Here is a 25,947-nt window from a genome sequence, read left to right as displayed (position 1 = left end):
ACGGGGTGGTATGGGAGATTTTTCGGATCTCCTTCCTGATGTGCTACGGGGATTTAAGTCCAAGCAAGTGTTACGGTTCTCCCGCCGATTTTCGGTCGTCAGTTATCTAGCAGGAGGGACCACGAGCAAGTGAGGTTGACATTTGGGTTGGCCAGGTGTTCTTTCGCCAACGCCCTTCCCCTCCCCCCCTTATACTGTTATACACTGACTTACACTGTTATCAATATTTATTTATTAGAATTCATAAAATATTGAATAAACGAGTAAATGAGAAAAAAAAAACTTAGAAGATATAAAAGGAAAAACAGAAAATAATAATACGTTCATACTAATTAAAATTGAATGCAGTTTTTACACTTGTTCAAAAAATTTCTTTAATGGGCCCACCGTATGCCTTGTTTACCTATTTTGTGTCCTTAATGAAAAAAATATTCACGAAGCGCCAGTGGCAGTAGAAAGCCTTTAAAAAACATGAATTTTAGGTTTTTTTTACTGCTTACTATTCTAAAATTGCTGGTTTCAATGAACTTACCATAATTATACCATTTATTAACATGAGGCTCTCAAAATACGATTACTTTCAATTTAATATTCTTTAACGTATTAGTAAAATGGCTTGTATTTGAAAAATGTACTGCTTCAGCAGAATAGTGCATAATTCTCTTTTATGGCTCCCATTTTGAATACAAAAGCGCGATAAAAGACTCGTTTCATTCAAAAATTCGTTGCATTAAACTAAATTGCACCCTGAACGGGTTATCTCTTTACCAAGACGGGTTCCTGCTTTGTTAAAGGCGAGAGTCTTAACCATTGGAGCTCTAAACATGCTTGTACACGTATTGCAATAATTCCTAAGCAAATTTACGTTGACTTTCTAGAAGACAAAGTTTTGACTAGAAGAAAGTAATAGTTATAAACCAGTTAAAAGAAAACTGCTTCTTGGAGCCAGTTGTATCACAAAAAGTTAAATTAAAAATGGTTTAGTAAAAACGTTTTTTTTTTTTATCTAAGTGGGCAAAATGCATATTTTTTTCTTAAAAAAGGTAGCCTGGACAAAAAAAACACATTATATTAGCAGATTGTGTATTTAAGGTTGATATTATACTTGTTATTTGTAAGAATTAAAATATTTCTTCTTAGTTTTTTTTAAGCTTTAAGAAAGGAACAGTTTTGTTCTGAAACCGGTCGGCAGATTAAATTTATGTAGTGATTTTACACAATAAAAATATTAGGTTATTTCAAAATGAGCACCCGAAGTAAAAGAAAATGGTAATTTACGTTAGAAACATTATTTTATTTATTATAGAAATAAAAGACGAGTGATAATTTGACCCACAAATTTGGAATATCCTGTGACTGGTTTCATCGCTTTCGCGACGTCTTCGAGACTGGTGGTATCTTTATTGAGAAGTTTAATGTATTTATACAAAACATAGGTAAGGGTAGAGAATTCAAAATGATATGATAGTAAATTGAATATAAAAAAAAATCTCTTAAGGATTAACGAAATTAACGAAATTTTTTGGGTTAACTAATGAGTTGATACAATGCTTTTTTAATGAGTTTTAGTATTTTAAATATATTACACTAAAAATTATTTATTTTTAATACTTAAACTCATTCAAATAGCATTATGTCAACTCTTTATTTAACCCGAAAAATTTTGTTAATGATCCTTAAGACAAAAATAATATGATTAAATTTACTTTCAAATAATTTTGAATCTTCTATCCTTACCTCTGTTTTGTATAAATATATTGAACTCATTAATAAGGATACCAGTCTCTAAGATACCGCGAAAGCGATGAAATCGGTCACTGGATATTACAAATTTGTGGATTAAAGTATCGCTCGTCTTTAATTCCTTTAATAAATTACGTTGAACTTCCATCAAGAATTTTTACTTACAAACCTAAATTTTGTTTTTTATAACAGTCTTACAAAAGGGAATGTCGAAAGTGAGCATTTTATACACTTCTTTCTGTTTGCATTCCATTTATTTTTATTTATTTATTTAAACAAAGATAAATATTTTAGCAAAAATAATAACGTATCTCTAACTCTATAAGACCAAAAACCCTGTGTTGAGTTTTGTATACAACATAATGGAATTTGAAAGGATGCATATTATTAAAGAATACCCAAAATACTAATTACTACATAAACAAAAATTTTAATAAACAGCTGAACAAAACGCTTAATAGTATATAAATCTATGTCTCGCAGCAGTCTCCTGCAATGAAAAATCTAGGGAATAAAGCTGCTAGCGATATTTGCGTAGTGTACGATGAAGATGCTAGAAATTATTGACTAATTTGTTTTTTAAGAATGAAGGAAAATGCACTATTGACATGTTTTGTTGTATTATTTTGTGTCCTTCTGTTCTTTTTGTTTGAAAAAAAAACGGAAAAACCTATATCAACACCCAATATTACATAACATGTAAAATAACCGAGTTAGTGCTTCAAATACGTATTACTCTCAACTAAAAATGCGTTTTTTTTATTTCTTTTGAAGAATATATCTTCCAACAAAAAAATCCTGACACTAAAAATCCCTAGACACGAGGTGAATGTACATTGTACACGCTGGTGCTGTTTTGTGTCACAGTGTTCTATGTTAAGGATAGATCTACGTAGAAAGAAGGAATAATGTATTACCCGCAATAGAGAAATAACAAATCTCTATTCCAATCACGATCCGAGCAGGCTGATCCAGATTGAATGCAAATTAAACTTTGATACCTCCCTTATAACTTTTCTATGAAACCTCATATTTCAACGTTCCGTGTAATATTTTCCATGCTGTCCACATTTGAATTTTTTAACGAGTGTAGGTGCCTCAGAAACATACAAGTCACGTTTTATCTGTAAAGAGCCGCCATTATTATTTTATTTTCGAACCATATCAGACTTTAAAAATGACTGTATTTTAATTGAAAATAATATATTCAAAGTATAGTTATTGGTGATTTTACCTACAGCAAAATACAAAGACACTTCTGGAAATTTGGACTTATTTTAGGTAGATTAGTCCTCATCTCAAAATAATAACGCTATGGAGATTTTATTTAGCTCTCGTGCATAGAACAAAAGCGTTGTTAGTTTTTAGTTTAACTGACGGTTTCTTCACTGTCCTTGCGATAATCTTCCCAAGTACCTTCGGTATATTGTCTTGCGGTAAAGTATAGCTAACTTCGTTGATAATCCTAATATAATTTTTGTTCGTATGGGCGGCTCTATAGCGATAACGCGTTATTGCTCTGAGGGTACTTATAATATAAAAACAAGAGAAGTTTTTTTGTTTGAGAAATATTTGTTCAAATTTTTGAAAGACAATAAATTGAAGAGTGAAGTTGAAAAGAAAGCATAAACGTTAAAAAATATATAAGCATGTTTAATCAAAAATGTTGTAGTATTTTTCTAAAATTCTAGGATTAAATAGGCCTTTAATAATAGTTTTAAAATTTTAAATAATTAAAATGTTTTAATTTTAACCCTTTTTATGGAATCGTGTTTTTTTCTCTTTTTTAAAGAATAATGTTTTGGTTGTAAATATTTAATTACAATAGTATTCATATTGGCCGTGACTTTCGATAGCATTAAAACTTTATGACAAACATAATTTTAATTTTTTTTATCAGTAATACATTAACAAAATATTGTTTTTTTTAAATACATTTATTTCATTTTTCAATTACACAATTTTAAAAGAACGGCGTTTTAAAATGGCAAAATTATGTAGTATGATTGCGTTCTTACATTTTATCAGACTAAAGATTTAAAATATAATGAAATCGCGAAATAAGAACTTTCATTTAGTAATAAAATAACAGACTTTACGTTTGAGGATAACAATTGTCCTTAATCATTGTATACATCTACCAAAATTTAAAATACAGCAAGGCTATTTATAATATTTTTCGTAAAATAATACATTTTTTATAATTTTAATTGGACAGTGTTTGCTTTGTGCGCAGCATACACTTATAATTAATATTATACAAGCGTTGAAAATTCAAGGTAGGTTTATGCTATTTCTTTTATTATAAAGCGCTTTGAATAAAATGCATGATATTATTCATTGCAAAATACCTGACAAAATGACGTTCATATTTTCAAGTTAACAGCATTTTTTATTTTTCAGGCCATAAGATTCACTTTTTTACTCTGAAAATTCAAACAAAAATTGGGATGCGTCTTATGGTCCAAAGCGTCTTATTGTCCAAACATTTTTTTTTCTTAGAATTAATGGATACATTTTGGCATGCGTTTTATGGTTCGATGTGTCCTATTGTCCGCAAAATACGGTAAATTTAGTTTAGACAAAAAAAATATAACTGTACATCTTCTGGTATTTTGAAAAATGAACTACTGTTATTAAAAATATTAAATCGCAATGTCGAAAAATAAAATGTATATATGGGTTTTTTGGTAAATGTAAACCAATTTCTCGAATAAGTAGAAAATAAGTCTAATATAATACATACGCTGCATTTTTCACAAATATTTCAGTAATAATGATAATGAGGGATTGTTATGACTATGACTTTCTTACACGAATGTTTACACATTTTTTTTTTTAATTGTTAAGGGCAAAACAATATTGTAAAACTCCAATTAACTGGAAAAATGCTTGCCAGATTTTACTTCTTTTAAAATAATACGGCAAATTAGAATAATATTAAAAACTCTCTGGTATATGTCCAGCAAAGTTAATTGCACAATCAAATTAAAATTAAAAACATCTGCTTTATTTTTTTATTTTCTAACAACGATCTGGATATTTGGCGATCCGGATGACTGGAGTTCAGATAAATGGAGTTTTGCTGTATTTCCTAAATTTTAGATACAGTTAACAATGTACTAAAATGTCCAATGTCCATTTATTACGCGTCAGTGGTCAAGTATAAATTACATATCCCAGAAATTTGAAATCACATGTTTACAACATGTCGCTCATGTACATGACACATTGGGTTATTAGTAATTATTACCTATGCTCGAATTAACCAAATTCCTAGAAGATTATCGACTCTATTTTCCGACTCAACGGAGAGATAACAAATATATATCAGATTTCCTACGCAACAACTTCCTCGTTCTGACTCTCGGCTCTCTTCATACAAGAGTGTACATCGTAACTATTAATATTTAAATTCAGAAATTCAAATCATTTGGGATTATGGTGCGAGTAATATACAGCTTTTTGCGAATTCAAAATTTGTGTCAGAATTGATTGAAACTGATTGAGATGTTTAACATGCTACATACACATATTTAGCGCAATATATTTTTTTTGCTAGGAGAGGAAGCTGTTGAGAATATGAAAGTCTAGGCCTCTTCGGAGCTTATGATCTGTCATCTGCTTTGTAACATTCATCATTATGCCTATGGATAAGTACATATATAATATTAAAAATACTTTGGCGGCCTCCATTGTGTATTGGCCTAGGCGCTCGGGGGTTCCGCGTTCGATTCCCAGTGAAATCACAAAAAATAACGTGATTTTTCTTAAGCCTGGACTTTTTGAGTTATAATCGAACGTAGTTATGCAGAAAACCACAAGTCAACAATTTTGTAAAAATGAGATATTGATGTTATCGGGTGCAGTAAGATCAATCCTATGTTCTGCTAAAAACAGCCAGACCGTTTTACTACAAAAAACTGTATCAATCACCTTCTGAAAATGGTGTCGATCACAAAAGGATTTTTCTTTATTTGCAGAAAACACCCACAGCACTAGAAAAATCTTACGGTACTTTAAAAATCATTAAAACTGGTCAAATACACAATAAAATTCTTGTTTTTAATATATAAACAAAAACTTATGTATTTATTGTTTATCATTTGTTGATTTCAAAGACGTTCCAACTTGTGTAGATTTGATAATTCACTCTTTTCACAAAAGTGCTATTATCCCAGTTTCACTTTTCTATGGCTGGCTGCTTTCTGCATAACTACGTTCAATTCACCAATGTAATTGGGCCTTTTTGCCTGTTTACACGCCAAAAAAATATAAAATATCAAAACATAAATTCAACATTTTTAGTATCCTCTGAGTCTTCATTATTTTCAAATATAGTATTCATGAAAACTTTTAATGTTTTGAAAAGCTAATGACGAAATAAAATCTTGGTATTTTTTAACACTGTTTAAGATGGCAGTTTGCGACCAAGACTGGGACAGAGACCGAAGACCAAGACCGCTACTCGACTCACGTCGCGGTCTCCTGTCTCAATCTCGCTCGCGAACTGAACACTACGTAAAGGCTAAAGTCAAGATGCTATCACGGTCTCCTGTCTCGCTCTCCGGTCTCGGTCGCGTCGCAAACGGTGGTTGGTGGTGACCAATTTATCTCTTGATTTGGTTAACTTTTCAATTACTTACTAATCCAAAAGGGTTTGTCTAATAACCTGTCGATTGGTATAAATAAAAAAATAAAGCAGGCATTGGCAACATTTTACTTGTCCGGGCTAGATTCCCAATTTGCTCCCAATTTGCCGGCAGGAATATCAAAATAACAATCCACGCATACAAAAAATGCGGTGGTTATTTTAGTCGGCGAACATTGTGGAAAAATAAATCACAAAATTGAAACCAGAATTAAAAAGACCCACATATGATGCACTCTGCATTGAAATCACGTTAGGTGTTTTCAGTTTATGAACGAATTTTTGTATTATCAAAACTCCACATTTCCGTAGGCCCGAATAAGTTCCCGCTTTTTTTCGTTCGACATCTCTCGGCTTTAATTCGTATGCACCCAATTTCCTTTGCATTTGAATAATCCCTAATGCTTTTAAACGTATGGCAACTATTGTTTAATCAACTCATAATAATTCTGCAATTTAATTTTGCGTCGGACATGAGTCTTCATCAAACAATACTTCCAATTCTTCGTCTTCAAACTTTTTCCGTGCGCCAAAGCGCTCTTTATTTTTAACATTTGAATTATTATTTTTAATGCATCGAAACAAATATCTGCATATTGTTTCCGATAGAGCATAGTCGCAACAAGTCTCCGCAAAAATTCTATGTGCTTTGGCTGCTGTTTTTTATGGAAAAAGGAATGTGGTAAAATTCCGAGCAAATACATTTTTGTGGCATTAAATTTGACATGTTTCACGCTATAAAAAAGTATATTTTAAATAAAAAAAGCATATAATATTATTTCAAGCCTAACGGTGGAGCTTAACGATGAAGTTGGCTGCAATATTTCCCGATGTAAAAAGGCTTAGATAACACTGCCATCTGTCAGTAAACAGCGAGAACTTATTAACTCTCCCTTCCCGGTGATATGTAGCTAGTACACATTGCATCTAAAAACTTTAATATCTGCATAAATATAATAAATGATGGGTTGACATTTTCGTTATTCCTCCGCTATACATTTACGTATTGGCTCAAACATTTTTTTAGTTAAATACTAATTGATGCTTGATAGGACCATAAAAAGTGTTTTATCGAAAATCGGATGAATCACCATTACGATAAAAAAAGTTTACCAACCTGTCGCAAGTTGCGTACGCATTAAATGAGTAATCCTTATAAATAATTGTCTCACACACTCTTTACGTCTCATTCTCGATAATACAGGTATATTCGGGAGCGAGAGAGACAACTTCACGCGTCACACGTTTAAACAGCAAAATTTCTAGTACTTCTACCAGACGCATTTAGCCGCCCGTTAGTAGCTCCCCGGCTTTCGTCAGAGGCGGTTCTTTTTCACTCTCTGAGAGCATGAGCTAATGATTTTATCATGTTTTTAGCAATAAGATTAAACATATTATTACATTTGACTTCAGCTAAAAATAATTGTAGCAATTGCCTATGAATATTACGATTTAAAATCTCTCATTTTTTTATTGTGTAATGATTACACAACACCGTAACACGTGGATGTTTTTAAGACAGTAAGGGAAAGGTTAAAGTCCCTATGACTTATCTTTAGAACACTAACCTGCCTATTTATTTTTAAATACTTAAAATAAAATATTATTTTTTATTCCTGCATCCTCTTTTTTTTAATCTTTTATTAATAAGTTTATTTGTGCATGCTCTATCTGCTCACTGAAAAAACGGTAATTTGAAAATATTATTTTGTTTTCTTATATATTTTTATAAATTGTTTGTGTGGTATAAAAATAAGACCAATTTTTTTATAGACCAGTCTCTTTTTTGGATGGCTGGAAGATATTTAATTTAGCAATAAGCCTGCCAAAGTGTCCTTATTCTTTTACTTTAAGTTTTAAATAAAAGGTCGTTTTGAATCGTATTATATAAATCAATAAACTGCTTTAATCTTAACATTTCAAGTGAATGTTTTTGGCAGGAAAAGTACTACGCATTTCCAAACCTCGGATATAAATCTAAACCTAAACAAGCCGTTAACGGGACTTCTATACTTAGGTTACTACGGCAAGGGCCATATTGGCCTGACAATATTAGGAACCACATCCTCTCCCACGTGAGAACTGGGTCAATATAGACCGGACTCAAAGCTATTAATGAAGCGATTCAAATTGTTAAAAAAAACCATCCCCAAAAATCATTTATTTACGTCATAATTGGTCCATCAATGAATATATCTGATTTCATATTAGAATGACGATGATATTCATTTAAATTAATAAAAAACTTTTTGTATTTTTTAATGCACGTATTTATTATTTTTTTGTTTCATAAACTAATGTATTATACCGATCTGATACAGGTGGTTATTTTTCTAACTTATTACAACAGAGATGGAGAACAATTTAGGGAGTAGGATATGTTAGTCTAGACATTAACAGGACTGTGATCTGTGATTGGATGGTTTTAGTGGTCACTTTACTCACTGTGTAACATTTACCATTTTGTTTATTCCTAAACATTCATATTTCTTAAATTTTCTTAACTACTGTTAACTTTTGTGAAATAAAAGAGCTTTATTTATCTTACTGAATTATTTCCCCTGCTAGTTAGAACACGCATGAAATATACTTTTAAAAATATTGGTTTTTTAATGTAATCAAAAATTTGATTTATTCCTTTTTTTAACTTTCGTAACGTTAATATAATTTGTGTTTTTAATGCGTTTTCGTCATTTTGGTGACAAAATGAACCAATAATAATAACAGTTTGGAGAAACATGGCAGTTTGCCAGTTAAAATATAGTTGTACTGACATTTGTTTAGCCTTTAAAATGAATAATTATAAAATAATTATTCATTTTAGGGCGTAGATTACAATGGGAAGTTAACAAAGTTGTCTTCAATTATTTATAAAGTAGTATCGAATTTTTGCTACCAAATCGTATAGTTTTATGATTTTTAATTTTTAAAATGTTTAATTAAATAATACTGACGACGATACTGCATTGTTTTTTACAAATATTTACATTTTCGTTTAAAAGGTTTATTTTTGTGATTAACAATTTTAAAGATAACTCTGTTAACTTCCCGTTTTGATCAGGGCCCTCGAAAACTACAAACCAAATAAATATTAGGGTCTAAATGTTTTTTTTGGGTGATTCCGTGTGGGTTGGATTCGTTCCGACGTTTCGGCTAGGAATAATCCAACACACACGGTATCACCCAAAAAAGAAACATATTGATAACAGTGACCGTAAAAACCTTCTCACATTTTTAAATATTAGGGTATTTGTTTTAGAACTATGATGTTTTAAAGTGATGTACATAACATCTTCGAGATCTTCATATTTATATCTAAAGTAAAACCGGATTACAGTTTTATAATAAATTTTCCACTTGTAATAAAAGTTTCTGCACGTGTTCGTGAAATTCCCGGTGGCATTTTCAATAAAAATTCTAAATTGCTCTTAAAACGATTCTTGGCAATGTGACAATGTTGCACTCCTACATGCGATGCCCTACTTCCTCATGTCTAGAAATATTTCTATGAAAACTACCTGAAGCTAAAGTGTATCCGCCAGTGCCCTCTGAATTTAAAGTACTTTTTTATTTTAAAAAAATAAATACAAAGAAATATTTCTCACCCATTTGGCACTAATGATCTCGCTAGGGACACAACACTACAAAGAATATTTTATAACACATATAATTTAACACCCTCGTTTGGTATTAGTTTTATCTACCAACGTATTCAAATTGTGATTTAGAACATTTTAAAAAAGGAACATGGAAGTTTAGGAATTCACAGGACTTATGACCTATCATTGGCTGGTTTAAATGGCTACTTTACACACTGTTATATTTATCATTATGCCTATGTTTGATCATTTCTTTTATTCTTCCGTCTGTTGATTCTCACGAAATCAACAAGCTGAAGCCTTTATTGATATTTATCTGTTATTTTTTTTATCGAAATGACGGATTTGATTCCGTTAATTGTCATTTGACACGCAAAAGATATGGAATTTGTTCAATTTTTTTAGATGATTATATTACTTCTCTAGAAACCATTATGATATTATTCTCTTATAAAACCTCGTTTTTTTCTGGCGTCTTTTACAATTAAACTACATCCATAGAATATAGAATATCATAGAATATCATAGAATATCAAAGAATCAAATGCAATGTTGCCAATGAAATAAACAAAATTATTAAAGGAATAGTTCCGAGATATTTTCAAAATAAACTAAAAAATAATGAGTTCTTTCATAACTATGCAACAAGAGGATCTAAAAATATAAGACTGGAAAAAAAATCAAAAGCAATGTCCCAGAACTGCCTTATGTACAAGGGAATAAAACTATTTGAAGAAATGCCAGAAAGCATAAAAAATTAAATTAATGTAAATATATTTAAAATTAAATGTAAAAAGTATATATGTGAAAAATATTAGGTAGTAAATAGTGTAAATAGTGAATATAATTAATGAAAATGTACATATGAAACAGTTAATATTATAAATTAGGATACTAAGTGTATAATAGTGATAAATAATGTTAGAATAAGTATAGATGTAAATATTGTGTTGTAAATATATATTAGACTATGTAAATACATAGAACTAAATAAATAAATAATAATAAAATTTTAAAAAAAATAAAAAAAATAAAAAAAAATAAACATAAATAAAACATGTATATTTTATAAAAATATAGATAATTATCTTTGTCCCCAAATTGAACATTGGAACAATTGCGAAAACGTCACATTGCAATTACATATATTTTGAAATCAGTTTTCAGAAAAAATATTGACATTGCGTGCTTTCATCACTTATCGGAGTTTAAAGACGTGGAATAGTCATTTTGGTAAGTCTTTACATTTGGTAAAATGCGAAAACAAATGTTAGAAAAGTTCGGGCTGAATGGGTTAACCAACCGTTATTTATAATTAATTAAAAATAATACTCAAATACTAAATCAACGCTAGAATATGATTTGAAAAACATATTAAAATTATATTTAAATGTCCAATAAAATTGTAATTTGAACTCTAATTCATCTCTGCTAAGGGTTGCAATCAGTCCGATACTTTATCTCTGTCACCCCAACTTCATTACTGTTACTGGATCTGTCTCGAGAGGCTATGTAACTATTTCCTATATTGTATTAAATCCTACCCTATACGAGGGATTGTTGTCCGACACATAGCCAAAAACAGATATACAAAAAAAGTATACATGACTTCGAAAAAAAAACGAGTTAAAAATATATTTTACACCGAAAACAATAAAGTCAGGTCTGAAGGTCATAAACACGTAAAAAAGATGTTGTTATAAATGAAATATAACAACCATAATTATCTTCATTAAAAAAAAAAAAAAAGAGAATACAATTCCAAAAAAAAGGTTTTAACTGAAGTATTTCAATCAATTTTATGTTTTTAAAGTATTACCGAAGGCATGATTTTACGTAGAAATAAAGGAAAATGACACAAAAATGTATGTGATTTAAAATGCTTGTATTTCTTTTCAAAACATAAAAATAAAATTTAGCTTCGGCCACCTTTATGTTTAATTTATTATCTTTAAATTATTTCAACGAATTTTAGTTCAACACTTAGTTTTTATTGAGATGCCAGATACCTTAGTTTAGTCTAAATTTAAAAAAGCTTAATCTGCCGGTCTAAAAGTAATTATATTTTAGTTACATAAAACTTTTTAGTATGTAATAATGTATAAAGTATCAATGATGTGTATACACTTGATATATATGTATATGTATGTATAAAATATAATATGAATATGCATGTGCGAATATATATGTATATATGTGTGTGAATGTATGGTTATGAATGCATTACAAGTGCCCCGACTCAACACGGATTTTCAAGCGAGTCGGAGCAAGTTCACAGACATGAGTCGTTCTTGATTGTGTCGCTATTAACTGTGTCTCTGCCTTAACAAATTTATGTATAATGTAATAAATAAATAAATAAATAAATAATAATAATATTGCACAATAAGTTTTTCTGGGTTATTATGCCGTGTGTCGTTCGTACTCTCTACCGACGTTTCGGATCACGTTACAGCGTCCATCATCAGGGTTGATGTTATTGATGGGATGCGATTAAAAACATCCTGGTACCCAGTCATAAAGAAATCGCATAAAGATTGCAATGTAACACAGATTTGTGATACGGTATAGATCCTGAGTACATAATGGTACACATTAATCTAAACGACTACGACACGGTACAAGTCCCAAATACATAACATCACACAAAAACGACTACGACACGGTAAAAATTCTAAGTACCTAACGTAACACATATTCATACACAAATAACATCAACCCTGATGATGGACGCTGTAACGCGATCCGAAACGTCGGTAGAGAGTACGAACGACACACGGCATAATAACCCAGAAAAACTTATTGTGCATCTTAACGGCCGTGAAAATCTAAGAAGTTTAATAATAATATTTTTTAACAGAAATACCTTTAAAAAATATTGTTTTTATCTAATTTATGTTTTTTTATTTTTTTTATTATTGCGAGATTAAAAAAAAAACTTTCTTTTTAAAATGGCAAAATCGTATGATTTCCTAATTTTGCGTTCGTTTTACTAGACAAATACCTTAAAGAATACCTGATAAATTGAAATAAAAACGACAAGTTTTACATAAAACAGTTTTTTTTGTGAATATATTATTTGTTTGTGTTATAACCATAGAGACATCTTAAATATTTATTTGAAATATGTAGATGCGATTTTGAAAACAGAACGATCGAAAGTCATTGCAAAATCATTGCAAAAATCAATATTCGCTAATCGCCTAATTGAAAAAAAATCACTATCTTGAATTTAATAATGAAATCTTACATATATGAAAATGAGGACCTTTATAACGTAAACATACAAACAAAATTAGAGAAGTAATTTTTTTGCAATTTTTTATATTTTTTCACCAAGTTTTAATGCTGGGTGCTATTTTTTATTGAAAAAAAACAAGTCCACTTATATCTCAAAGTTTTTTTCACAAAATTAAAAATTGCATAATATATTGATCAAGTTAGTCCATGAACATCTTGTACAGGAATAATGACACAATCAAAACACTTCCATACTAACACAATACATTGCTAATTCTTTGTCTATGAAACGCAAAAGAAAGCTAAAATCAAAAGTTTACTAAATAGCGAAACTATTAGTTTGTGACTATGTAAAAACTTGAAACTTGATTTGCCAACAAACAAGAATTCTGGACAGTTTTTCTTGTATACTCACGATATATACGTATCTACTGGTTATTTGGTAAGATTTAAACTATTTAATGTAATCAACAATATTGTGAGTAAAAAAAAAACATTTTAGTCTAGACTTCTATATTCCCTTCTATAAAACACTCAAAAGACACTCTTAAACATAGAAAATATGACCAATATATACCTTTCTTATCAAAACAACAGACTTGATAAGAGTTTTGTTCTATGGTTGATAAAAAACAGCTGGCTTAGGTGATAGATAAATAATATTGTAATGTCAATTTTTAAATGGTTAATATAATTTTACAGTTGATGATTTAATTTATGTAAGTTAATTTTCAATACATTTTTAGTAAAAGGTTGTTTAGAATGCTCACTAGTTTTATTTTAATTTTATTGTATTTACGCGGTCTTATACTAAACCGCAAGGTCTTATTAAATATACCTTTATCGTTTTTCATTTACTGATTTCGAATAAAGATCTGTTTTTTTTATTTTTTATTTTCATCATTTGGGCATCCACTGGTGCATAGGTCACTGCATTCAAATTCAATTGCAGCGTTTATGGATCGTTTTCTTACATGGAAGATAAAATGGACAGTCTTACTTTTCAGTTTCCAGTTTAAGAACAATGAAATATTGCAGCATAGAATCCCCTTTAAATCCAATATTTTACGTCCACCCTGACAGCAATCGAAACTACTACCTTAAAAATGTTACGCAAAACGCGTCAATCACTACACAAGGACTGATTTCCACTCGATATCCGTATTCAGGTCTTTTACCAGAGAGGTGCGTTTTGGTTCTACCACTACTACTAGAGAACTACTTTGAACGACGTCACTAGTTCTCTAAAGTCAACCAATGATAAAGCTTTGTGGTAGATTTCCTGTTTCAGGGAAGCCAACTGACTAATCGACAGAGCTGACAGAAGAGAACTTAATACTTGAATCGGGTTGTGGTCCCGTGGCTAGTGTCTCGGACTCACGGCTCAAAGGTCCGTGGTTTTAATCCCACTCTACCCAAACTCGATTCCCACTTTATATTAGTGAGTTATTTACATCTCGTTGAAAATGGCCCTTAAAATGAAATATTCGGGTAAATTATAAGAACGCAAATATTTATTTTTATGAAAAAAAATACGTCACAGGCAGCGTAATTTCAAAATCGATAATCTTTTTAATATCATAAGAAAAAAAATAAAAAAACTTTTTGGCTTAGTTCGTTAATGTATTACCAAATATTTTTTTTAACCACTAAACTTCCTTGTTCTGTATTATGCTATTAACGTACGCAATTTAATCACAAACGCGTTAACATTGTAATAAGGTTTATATTAATATTTGTGGGTAAGCACATAATTAAATTGCGTTTTAATTGCACTGTAATTACTTAAATTATTACGTCACTCTATTTACATTTTTCCAAAGCAGGAAGAGATAAGAAAATCTACCTTCATTACGTTTGTTCGTCTAAGTAAAGTGTGGTTGGAATTTCCGTCGCTACGAGACAAATTAAGTGTTTGGTGTGACGCGTTTTGTAAAGAGAGAGTGGTAGAATAAAATTGCAGAAATGCAAAGTCTTCTCAGGAAAACGGTTTCGTTTACTGCATCAACTACAGAACTGTTCGGTAGAATTCATCTGGCTTCAAACAATGCTGTGAGTTCTGCACAAATAAGAGCCGTATGTACAGATACAGTTATTTTGTTTATTTATTTATTTATTTTGTACGCCCAGAAGACTTTTACATGACCGATACAAAATTCAAATTCAAGTGTTTCATGGTTATAGCAAAATATTATATTATATTGATTTAATAAATGTTTTATTACTGTTATCAAAAACATTTTTCACTTAAGGGTATGACATTTTACACTTACATGTTTATAAATTTGTATTATTTTTTGTACACTTCGACAGGATTCGAGGTTACTACCTCATCGTCAGGAATTAAACTCACTTATAATTACACGTTATATTATAAAATATTTTATAAAAGAGACAAAAGATTTTAAGAAAGAGATAGAAAGTAGATAAAATGAATCATAACGGGAATATTTTAAAAAGAGGATTCGAACTTTAACTTTAATTGAATATTTATTACTTTTTTATTAATGGCTTTACTAATTTCTAATCGTTATAAATTGTCAAAACATAAACCATTTTTATTGACATACAAAGTTTCTATACCCGTTTCTTGATTAAAATCATGGTTTTCGGAAATAAGGTGATTTGGTGTTCAATTACAATGAACTTCCATCAAGAATTTTCACCTACAAACTTAAATGTTTTAGATAAATTATCATATAAACTAATATTATAACTTACTTTAATAACATATATATTTACATCATCTTACAGTTATCACAATATTTCTTTTTAAATTCATTTTTATTCTTCATTTCATACATTTTTAAACCTTTATAAATAATGCAGTTTAGGGATTCGGTTTTTTTTTCTTAAATGGCAGCCTTATTTTATCCTTATTTTTTGTAATATGCTCATGAAATATATTTAACAGTATCTTATTAGGTAATTAATTATTTGGTCATTTGATTGTTTAAGAATTTAAAAATAAAATCAAGAATATTTTATGTATCAGTCTCTTTTGATATCCAATTGAGTTCTTCTCGCATTTTTTTTTTATCTACCTTACTTTAAAACTATTCTCATGTGTCTGTTTTGAAGTAATTTCAATTTATTGAAATTTCCGTCATAAGCTGAAAATAATACTGAAAGGCAGTAATCTATACGTGGCGTAAATATTGTTTTTCTTTAATAATTACAAATTTATAAACCAACTAGTTTAGGCACCACATTGCCTTCATCGGGGTTCACTAAAAACTCTTGATTATCATTTAGCGTTGCCTAATTTCTGCAATGAACTTGTTAATTTCATACATAATAGTTTATTATTCAATTAGTACGTAAAATTGAGATTTAAAATAAATAGAAATGTGTCCTCACGCCTTTACCCAAATTATCAGATGGCAGAAGGTTAGTAGTACTAAGCAGAACCCTGACCGTAAAGTTTTCCAATTATTTATGTTCTGATAAATATTTGCACACCTCAGCACAACACTATTAGCTAATTTGTGATAACTCCCCACCAGCATAGACTTAATTAAAATAATAACACAAGGGTGAATTTCCTAAAATTGACTCCACAAAGTAATTAATTTTCTAGACATTTTTATCCAATGATAAATTACAATTTTTTGTTGATTTTTTTTTATTTTTGCTTTTTAATGAATTACTAAAAAACATGTCCCTTCCGATAAACATTTATTTTATTTATATATTTATTCACACAAACACACATATATTACCAAAAAAAATAACGAATCTCTTTGAGGCCAAGGGCCCTGCAAACAAAGATTTGGATTTGACTTAAAAAATAAATGTAGAAGTGAAATCATTTACTCTTTTAAGACATGTTTGTTTGTTGGCATTTTTCAAGCAGAGTATTTGATAGCTTTATTCATCCATATATATTTTTTATTTTGGAGCATTTTTATATATTCTGAAATAACTGTGCTTAATAAATGGAACAAATATCATGTTTGGTTTGAAGTTTAAAGGTTGTGGTAGATAGAGGTTTAAACCTAGAACCTGTGATTTAAATCCACTACATTTTCACTTGACCACAACCCAAAAATGGTTCTGGTGATCACTTTATACACTGTTACTTTAACCATTCGGACTGACGTGTAATTTATTTTATTTTTCTATTTGCTAATATACTTGTTAAAAGCTTTTAAAATTTTAAATGCTCGATGATTAAAAATACGGCAAAGATTTTCTAAGTACACTTGGAGTTAAATAACCGTGTAAATGTCTGGGCCCCGATTACAATGGGAAGTTAACAGAGTTGTCTTCGACTTCTATAAAGAAAAATCGATATTTGTGTACAAAAATGAGTATATTTGCATGAACACTTAAAATATCTTCATCGGTCACCTAAAATTGAACATGCTTAAAAGAAAAATGAAAAAAATATTCTGCTTTTCATGCAGAAAACTTAATTTTATTTTGTAGATAAAATTGAATATAAATATATTCAATTTTATCTACAAAATAAAATTAAGTTTTTTGCATGAAAAGCAGAATATTTTTTTCATTTTTCTTAACTATTTCTTAACTAGTTAACTTCTAGTTAACTAGTTAACTCTAGTTAACTTCCCATTGTAATCGAGGCCCTGGACTTTCATGTTCTCTATCAAAAAGGTTCTTTTCCATATAAAAAAATGTCTTGATATTATTTCTTCTTTAAATAGCCATTAAGATGGGGGCAATACAATAGATATGATAATATATGTCTTGTCTCAGCTCCGTAAACAACGTCGATTGCCCAAGAAGAATGCTGGGATAATTCGAAAATTCGGCCGCAGTTCACACGTAAGTCTTACAAAAATGAATACCCGGCGGCGTTTATTACGAGCGAGTTACTATTTTACCAAGATTTATTAGAATTTTTGAAGAACAAACTAAATACGAAAAAAAAATCTACCTCCGTTTAGGCGGAAAAAAGGTGCGGGAGCTTTACGTTCACGTCGAGCAAATCGCTATTATCACGAGGTCCTGTCCGTGCGTGTTTATACGAGGGCAATGCCGCCGCGCACTGTGGTGGGAGTTATCATTGTTCCGCGGAGATAGCCTGCATTTTCATCTTGACGGCGATGTCTCAGGACAATTTTTTTGTTTTAAAAATTTATGTTTACACGTGGACATTTGTCAAGTCCAGGGACAAAACAGTATTGTCCAAGTGTTAACGGCTTTTAAAACAAAAATGAGACTGCTGCAAGACATTTCATAAATTTATCTATGAATTATTTTCATACTTATTCTTTATTTAATATAATTCTTATTAGTTACAGCATGGTACACACACAGCCCTGCGTATTGTTCAGAAGGTGATATGGAATCGATATTTGTGTTTCAGTTTTAATGTAACTATTTTTTAATAACATATTTATGTGCTTCTATTTTCCATTATGTTCAATCCCAACTCAACATAGGGCTCGCGGAGTTTGTAAAACTTACCGATACAGAAAATTTCGATTCTGATCTTGAAAAAATAATAAAATTGGAAAAATGCCAGCTTCGAGGTGCTGAAAACGGGACAACAATACATCGATTTGGTCTATTTTAGTTAGGCATAAAAGGTCCGACATGCAGTTGTCTTTTTCGCACAGTTTCGGGGAGGCATCTGTAAGACAGTGACAGAATAACAATGTTCGAATCCTATTTATTAAAATTCTCTATTACCGCATATCTTCACAATTTATTTAAACCAAAACACAAAAATTTTAATATGTACTCATATGCACATATTTATCATTTGAACTAAATCCAATAATTCATATCAAACTTTCGATTGTGTTTGTTTAATCTATAAATAAGTATATACTCAAATCTAGCAATAGCAAAGTATTGCCGGGTTCAGTTCATGAATAAAAAAATCATGCTGTTTTCGTGTAGAGAAAGGCAGAGGGGATATAACCTCTTTATTTGCCACTCTTTATTGAGAAAACTCGCTTCCCTTACATGAATGAAATATTTATTTTATAATTTTCACAATTTTCGTAATTATGTGTAGTACTGCGATTTTATTTAAGTAATGTAAGTGATGGTTTATTCAAACGTGATTATTTAATACACTTTTGTACTGCGTTGTAGAAGTGTAATAAATCAAATTCACAGCATGATATAAAATTCTTTCACCCCAGGCTGGGAAAATGTAAACAAATATGAAAATATGGCGATGAGTTTTGTAATTTTTGGACTAAAAATTTGGGTCACCGCATTTGTGTGACGTATTACGTTTTAAGTTTTAATTACTGTATCTAAAATGTACAAACCATCAAAAAATAAATCAAATTTAAGTTTAAAATATAATGTATATGTACAGATTATATATGAAACAACCTCATAATAAATAATCATATTGTAAATCAACATTTGAGTATCGTTGTGCATATATAATATATCTAAAAACTTCAATCATTTCAGTTTTATTTTGTGAATAGTTTTTCATCAGAACTCTTAGCAAATAAAAATAAATGTACAATTATTTCTGCTTCATATGAACCGACTGTAGTTACTTATATAACTTATTATATTTGTTTATTTAATTAAGACGTCAAGTACGAAAAATATATATATACTTTGGCTGGCTTATTGCTAAAAAAATATCCTCCAGCAAATCAAAAAACAGCATTGTCAGATGAAAAAAAAAAAAATTATTTTAATAAATATCCCTATTATTTATTTTTCTCTTTTTTAGTGTGAATTTGTTTTAAATCTATAATAATACTATAAATGCAAAAATTAGTTTGTCTGATTGTTTGTGTTTCCTGTACGCCGCAAATGAGAAACCGATCGATTCGTTTTTTTGCATAGAAATAACAGGAAACTATGAAGTGAAATAGGCTTCTTTTCATCCCGAAAAAAAACACTCAGGCGCCATAAAGCAGTTGGTTAAACGGTCAACTGTGAAACTGGCGTCACGGGTTCGATTCCCGCCAGTTTCATGAAAAAGTTTTGACAATGGTTTTTTCTCAATTGGTCTGGGTGTTGTGGTGTTTTATTCATAACTTCTTTCAATATCTTTTCATTCCCACCTGCTGACAAGCCTCTAGAATAGACGCTTAGCGGTTTTTTTTTTTTTTTAAAGGCAGCTGATTGACGTAATTTTTTTACATAGTGATAGCCAGAGAGCTGATAAATGTCAAAAGTTACTTTTCATCCTGAAAAAATACCACTCCTTTGGGAAATTCCTTCGTGAGGAAGTGGATTCTTAGTAGGAAAAATATGTAATATTAAAACAGAAAAACTACACTAGGTTGTCATAGACTAAAGGATCGTCGGTTTTTTTCATTATGATAATTAAAAAACAGACAATCAATACGGGCTGTTTTTTATTTAAAAAAATGTGTCGATCCATCGTAAAAAAAAATATAATGTTAAAAGACAAAACTAATTAATAAACTAATTTTTCCCTAATACCACACGAGCGAAGCCGCGGGTAAAAGCTAGTATTTTTATAAATAATAAATATTATGTGAATCAAATTAATGATATTCATTGTTTGTTCTTTCTTTATTGATGTTCTTGGTGTTGTTATTGATGATTTTTTTGTTGTAAAAATATAGATTTTGATAAGACCATGGCCACAACCTTTTTAACAGTCAAGCCAAACGGACGATTCAGAAATCTTTGACAGGCCAAAGAGTTCTGAATCGGTGGAAAGTTATTTTAGTTACTTTTAAGACATGCGTAGTAAAAAAACGTTAAGTTAAGTTTTTAAATATAAAATTGTTGTTAATTAAATAATAACATAAATAACACCTTGAATCAAAATCAAAAGGTAGGTAATTGATTAAATTAATATGATTTCTGGCATTGTGTTTCTAGAAATAATTTTCTTATGCATTAAGTCAGATGTTGACAGTAACAAGTCACAAATGTGTTGTTCTGTTAGTGATAGGCAGTATTTGTCTTTTAAATAATTAAGATTTGAAAAAAACCTTTTCACAAACATATGTTGATCCGAAATTTCTTAAGAACTGCAAGGCAAGGTCAGTTTTCGCAGGAAAGTATATGGAAAATATTTTAAATAACTAAACCTAAATAAAAAAATATTTTCTACAATTTAAGTTCCGGAACCATAATTGTAATCGGTAAATGTAAAGCAGCGTAAAAAGGCGCTACATACTGCCTTGAATTCACAGTTAACTAGCATAGACAGTTAGTCTTTCTTATTTTGCTACGCGTTTTGCACGGCAATGTTGACGCGACAACGATAATTTTTTAAAACCTAATTTCAGACTATCGTTCTATGAAGCATCATCTCTCTTTAATTATACCTCAGTGACTACACGTAAGTTTATTGTCATTTTTTTCCGTGAACAGAATTGTTACCTGTAGTATAATTATTTTAAATAGAATGATTGCGTGTACCATTATTAATTTTAAAGAAAACCATTGATTAGTTCATATAATCCTAGATCTTTCGGTACTTTAAAAAAACCTTTTTTCAATGTTTCAATGTAGGCAAACGATTGTTATTTTTTTAAATAAGATAAGATAATATGTTTTTTTTGCAATGGAAATAGATATGACAACACAGTGTAACGAGCGTTAATGTCAATATATTTTTACTGCCAGTAGTCCCAGAAACAAGGTTATGTCATTTGCACAATTTCTTATTATTTATTTGATTGTTTGGAGGGGAAAAATGTTATGTAAGTTATACAAATATTATAAGATGATCAGTAAACCAAGTCTACTGGTGTTCAAACGGATGATAGATATACAAGGCTCAATAAAAAACGCTACACAAATATTTGTAAAAATTATTTTTCCTTCAAAAGTTAATGATTTTATATAGAAAATACGTTCAAAATTTGATTATTTATTACAGGCTAATTATTCCAAAAATTTAGCGAAAAAGAAATCTTTGTATCTGTACAGCAACTCAATTTGAGTTTATCAAACTTAATTCTTAGATATACAAGGCTTAATAATAAAAACAACAAAAATATTTGTAAAAATTATTTATCATCAAAAAGTAAATTATTTTATATGTAAAATATGTACACAATCTTATAATTTATTATAGGCTAATTATTCCTAAAATTTGGCGACATGTTTTTTTCATAACTGCACTGGAACTTAATTTTTTTAAATTTTTTTTTCTTTTTCTATGATAAACATAGTTTTATATATATATATATATATATATATACAACATAAGATTTACATCTTTATTTATTCTTACATTATTTATTACTATTGTACACATACTATCCTAATTTATAATATTCAAACGGTTCAATATGTACACTTATATTAACTTATGTATATTCCCTATTTACAATGTATATAACCTAGTATTTTTTACAAATAAACTCTGAACATTTCATTGAAAATCTTTTTTCACTTTTTTGCTACGGAACGTTTTAGAAAAACATTAAAAAGCTATTTATTTTTAAAATGTGGACTTGGATCATTGTTGTTTGTTCACCGTATCTAAGGTAAGTTGTCATTGACAATTCTAATTTAAAAACCTGCCAATCCAAAGGACTTGGCCATTTACCCCCCGCGCTTTGCTTAGAAATTGTTTTCTTGGAGAAGAATCTATCCGTAACTGTTGTTTATCAAAACTATAATAGTTTTGACAGCGTAAAGCATGAGCGAGGTAACTAGTCCTGACTGGCGTACGAATACAATCGTAAATTGAAAATCAAAATGTAGTTTTATGTACACGGTGTGTCCGAAAAGTAATGTCAGTGAGTCAATTACAAAGAAGTTATTAAACTTTTCGTTACAAAACATCAAAATTCTTTCAAATCGAATCCTCTGGGTTGATGCATTGGCTCCAGCGATCTTTCCAGGCATTGAATGCGGCACGATAGGCCTCCTCCGAAATTCTCCTCAAGGCCGCGGTACAAGCTGCTTGGATTCCTTTTAAAGTCTCGTATCGCTTTCTTTTTATGGGTCCTTTCAGGCGTGGAAACAAAAAAATCGGAGTGAACCAGGTCAGGACTATAGGGGGGCTGAAAAATCATTGGAACCCCTGCTTTGGCCAGGGTGACGACGAAGGCGCTGTGAGCCGGCGCGTTGTCGGGATGCAACTTCCAGTCATCTGCTTTGTCCGGTCGGACACACCACGTATATTATATATAAACTGACAGATTGACGCTTAAATCAGTTACACATACAGGGATAGAAAAAAAACATTGTACCTGTTTGTAACCAGCCCGTAAAATTCTTTGAATGCACATTTAAGGTCGCAAGCCTCATGGCATGAAATGCTCTTCTGCAGTAGTGTCAAATTGTACAAGTTAAGTGAAAAAAACCTAAAACTCATAAGTTATTTAAATCATTTGAATAATTTATAAATTTGGACAATAAGTGGACAATAGTGATAAATAATATTAGAATGAGTATAGATGTAAATATTGTATCAGACCATATTGATCAAAGAACTAAATACAATAATAAAATAAAAAATCTGTAGCAAGTAATGACAAAGTAAAATGTTTTAAACATTTTTTTTTTAATTTTAAGTATTTTTTAGTATAGTCAAATTAATGTCGTTTTTAGTATTCTTTAATAATATGCATGCTTACCCTTTCCATTATGTTGTATTAATACAGGGCTCTTGGACTCATATAGTTAGAAATAAGTTATTATTTTTTGGTAATATGTACAAGTAATAAATAAATAAAAATATCGGTGGCATCACTTTGTAAATTGCTCTTGAGAATAACTAAAACGATTAAAAAAAACCTTTACTTTAATTATCATTTACACCATTACTAACTTATTTTAATTGTATTTACGTACTTAGGATTCAATTATTTTTCAACTTTGTAACATTTGTTGCTTTATTAGTTAAATTGTATATAATATTAATTTATTTTAGAACCTTAAATGTGTAAGAGGCATAACCACAACCTTTAAATGTTTGTAAACTTTTTTGTTTACTTCGGAAGCCCGCTGGGCGTTTAATGTTTATTAAATGTAAAAAGTATTTTTTTTAAATCGAACCCTTTATAATATTATCAGTTTTGAAAACTACTTCTCCCCAATTTGCCAAAAAAGCACAGCCTTTCTTTAGTAATCTTATTATTTTTTTAGGGGTTCATATGGGGATATATTTTTACGCAGTTGCCATATTTGAGGGATAAAACTTTCTCTAGATTACTATCTCGTGTGTTTACTCTGCTCTTCACTGGAAATGTGAGCCTAGCTTCTGAAATGAAATACTATATGTTACATACTGTCCGTAGATTACCACATAACAACATTAATGTGTAATACGAAGGAATATTATGTTATGTCGTATGTGAGAGTTTTCATGAAAGTTTCTCAAGACTATAGAAACTACTTAAAATCTATACTCACGTTTTACATCATTAACGGTAATATGGTCTTGCGTTCTGAAAGAACAAATGATCTGTGTTGCCAAGCTTTTAAACAGTTGAGATGTTGTGATTATAAATGAACTGGTTCAAATTAGAAAGTAAAATCAAAATAATTTTGATATAATTTTCATTTTCATCCAATAAAATTAAAAAAAAAAACGAAAGATCGTGATACGCTGCATTTAGTATTCCAATTCAGTGCCCTATACACCATCGGGTGTAATCAGGAGTATGATAGTGATGATGATAAAATATAGGATTTATGACTGCACAGAACAAAGTCGTTTGTTGTTATTAAATTATTATTTATTGTGTACGATATGTACCCACGGCCATAGAATTATAAATAGTACAGAAACCGCATACGAGCATCAAACAGAAGGCGACTAAACTACTCATAAATGAGAAGTTTTACGTTTTGACCCATTAGTTTATTTGTATACGCTCAGTACGGAACTCCTGAGTTGAATTCAACTATGCCGCGTTGTGTCCTTTTAAAGTGTAGAAATACTGCTAGGATCTTAAAGAAACAGGATGGGTTTTCCATCTGTCAGATTGTCGAAGAAAACAAAATGAACATTTCTTTCTTGTTTTCAGGGTAGTAAATTATTTTACCCTACTTTGCTCATCTAACAAGAGAACTAATGAAAATCGGACCTCAAATTAAACAACTCTGTGGTGGATATTTGACCGGCATTATCTTCAAAACATCAAATATTATTTAACATGAAATAAGAATATCCTTTTTTGTAAAACAACATTTGTTTTATATTTTAAGTTCAAAGCTCATTAATTCAATAACTCTTATTAAATGACCCTTTACTTATCTACTTTATTGTGTCAATCAATATTTCCGCGTGCACAAAAAAAAATTATAGAAATTAACAGATTGATTTTTTTTAACCTTCTATTTGTGTTATGATTATATTTTTTCAATTCAAACAATTCTTTCCTGGGCCCCGATTGGGGAAGTTAACACATATCTTCAATTTCACCTACAAAGCAAAATTAAGTTTTCTGTGTGTAAAACAGAATGTCCATGTTCGATGACATGTTACTGATGAAGATTATCAAAATTTTCGTACAAATATAAACAATTTTGTACATTCATTTTGGTTTTACTTTATAGAAAGTCGAAGATAACTCCATTTGTAACTTCCCATTGTAATCAGCGCCCTGGTGCATCTATTTACGGTTTGTTTAATTAAATTTAAAAAATATTTTATAAGATACTAATAAAATGAAATCCTGGAATTCGACAATCATATAATAAATTAATGTATAATAATATTTGATTTTTAAAATAAATCATGTCAGCTGGCCTTCCTAAATGTAATATGTTGAGATAGTTGCACAGAAAAATATATATAATGTGCAATAATGTATT

General features: G+C 29.9%; 1 protein-coding gene across 2 annotated transcripts in view; it reads left to right on the top strand.

The window, feature by feature from the left end:
- The window catches only part of LOC148278907 (uncharacterized), a 263,865-nt gene that overhangs the window by 148,282 nt on the left and 89,636 nt on the right, over positions 1 to 25,947 (top strand). The window contains exon 1 of one of the 2 annotated variants that reach the window (XR_015823043.1): positions 15,105 to 15,309. The exons of the other annotated variant lie outside the window; for it this stretch is intronic. The gene's annotated coding sequence lies outside the window, so the exon portion shown is untranslated. Of the gene's footprint in view, positions 1 to 15,104; positions 15,310 to 25,947 lie in introns of those variants that run through there. 2 annotated transcript variants of the gene reach the window in all.

The sequence above is a fragment of the Micrasema longulum genome, unplaced genomic scaffold, assembly GCF_059751315.1.
Source record: "Micrasema longulum isolate JH-2025_06_02 unplaced genomic scaffold, ASM5975131v1 h1tg000810l, whole genome shotgun sequence".
NCBI classification, from domain to species: domain Eukaryota; kingdom Metazoa; phylum Arthropoda; class Insecta; order Trichoptera; family Brachycentridae; genus Micrasema; species Micrasema longulum.
The sequence above is the reverse complement of the archived record's forward strand: the minus strand, read 5'-3'. Positions and strand labels throughout refer to the sequence as shown.